The following is a 2,293-nucleotide window of genomic DNA, read 5'->3' on the forward strand; positions in this document are numbered from 1 at the left end:
GAATGAGCCAAGCCAAACTTGAGTTTTATAGCCGGCGACTAGGGATTACCTTTTTTTTTTTAATTATTATTCAAATTTGTGGTCACTCAATGTCATGTGACGTATAACTTGCGTATGGGTTTTGTCCTTTCCACTTTTAGCTTCTTCCATGTCTTTTTAAATACAGCATTTTTCATCCAAACACACAATTATATTCTCACCAGACCTCTCTCTTCAAATATCAATTCTTATCCCCTCACTCACTGTCTGTCTCTCTAATGGCAACGAAGTCGACTATGGACTTTACCTTCAAAGTACGATGATGTGAACCAGAATTGATTGTTCCAGCAAACTCTACGCTCCATGAGTTTAAGCAGTTTTCTGATTTGGATGATCAAGAAAGTTTAAGATTTCAAATTCCAATGGTAAATTTCTATGAACATAATCCACGTTTAGACGAGAGAGACCCGATAAAGGTAATAAAGGAAGCAATTGCAAAGACGTTGGTGTTTTACTATCCTCTAGTAGGGAGAATAAAAGAAGGGCCTGGGAAAAAGCTATTTGTAGAATGTATCGGGAAGGAATTTTGTTCATTGAAGCATATGTTGATGTGACTTTGAAACAATTTGTCGAAACTCTTTAATTTCCATTTTCATCTTCATGGATGGAAATTGTTATATACAACATTCCAAACTCTGATGCGATCGTTAATTCTCCATTATTGCTCATTCAGGTACGTATAGCATTTTTCTTTGATATATATTTTTTTTAATTTAAGGTTGTTTTTCCTTACAAGTTTATATAATGGAGTTGACTTTTTGTTTCTATATTGGTCTAGTAGGTGACATGACTCAAGTGTGGTGGTTTCATTTTTGCTATCCGTTTTAATCATACAATGACGGATAGTTTCGGCCTTGTTCAATTCATGAAGGCTATAGTGGAATAGCTCGTGGAGCTTTTGCTCCATCTATTTTTCCAGTATGGCAAAGGGCTCTCTTATTTGCAAGGGACCCTCCCAAAATCACTTGTCGCCCTCGTGAATATGACCAAGTTGCTATCAGCAAGGGCGCTCTCATTCCGATAGACAACATGGCCCATCGCTTCATCTTCTTTAGTCCCCTCCAAATCACCGCCCTTCGTCAAACTTTACCCATCCACCTTCGCCATTGTTCATCCTTCAAGCTCATCGTAGCCTATGTTTGGTGTCTTCGTACCATAGCCCTTCAACTTAGTCTAGAAGAGGAAGTGCGCTTTCTTTGCATCATGAATCTACGCTCCAAGATCAACTCTTTGTCGTTAGGATATTATGGTAATGCTTTTGTTTTTCCTACCCAACTCACCATCGCCGCAATGCTTTGTAGGAACCCGCTAGGATATGCTATAGAATTGATTAGGAAGGCTAAGGCTAAGATGATGAAGGAATACATAAGGTCTGTGGTAGATTTTATAGTGATCAGAGGACGATCACATTTCACTGCAACTGGGTCGTACATGGTATCAGACCTAACGAGAGTTGGGTTTGACGAGATCGACTTTGGATGGGGAAAGGCCATTTTTGGTGGACTTACAACAGGAGGGTTGGGAATTATCCCTGGTACGATAAGCTTTTGTATACCTTTCATGAATAAAAAAAAGGAGAAAAGAGAATTATGGTACCCATTTCGTGCCATTTTGGATGTGGAATAAGAGGTTGATGAAGTTGAATGTGGAACCGATGGTCCATAGAACTCAAAGCTAATGGAAGATACTTCTTTCGACGAACTTAGATCGTAAACTAGTTTAATTATAAGTTTGTGTCTATTTAGTTTTTAAATATAAAAAGTGTGTAATAAAATTTTTATTTTATATCTAATATGTCTTTCAAATATTTAATATATATCCAGTTAATTACTGTCTTTAAATTTTTAATTATGGGTATAGTATAAAACATTTTGAATTAAGCTTGTGTCTAAGTTCTCAAAAATGTTAGACCAACTAATTGCAAACAAAATTCTATTGACCCTAATAGTGCAATTAATTAACTCATGCACACTTAAAAATAATTGTCAAAAGTTTATTATGGGTAGCCTCTACCTTTCAATGCATGTAAAACGTAACCTACCATTTTGAAATATCATTGCTACATGTGCACAAGAGATAATTAAATCATACTAACCTTTGGATTGAACTTAATTACAGTGGAAATCAACCATAACTTTAACTCAAACTGCATGCTAAACCTCAGCGCAATCCCTCAGGGGCTCTCCTCCAAAGTCGTTGGCATACAACTTCAAGCCGTATGTGAGATTTTATATTGGTTGGAGAGGAGAACGAA

The 2,293-nt window shown here is 36.7% G+C and overlaps 1 pseudogene; it reads left to right on the forward strand.

Annotated features, from left to right (window-relative positions):
- Positions 1-257: 257 nt before the first annotated feature.
- LOC111448593 lies at positions 258-1,673 on the forward strand (annotated as a pseudogene).
- Positions 1,674-2,293: the final 620 nt, after the last annotated feature.

The sequence above is a fragment of the Cucurbita moschata genome, unplaced genomic scaffold (genome assembly GCF_002738365.1).
Source record: "Cucurbita moschata cultivar Rifu unplaced genomic scaffold, Cmos_1.0 Cmo_Scf00010, whole genome shotgun sequence".
Classification (NCBI taxonomy): domain Eukaryota; kingdom Viridiplantae; phylum Streptophyta; class Magnoliopsida; order Cucurbitales; family Cucurbitaceae; genus Cucurbita; species Cucurbita moschata.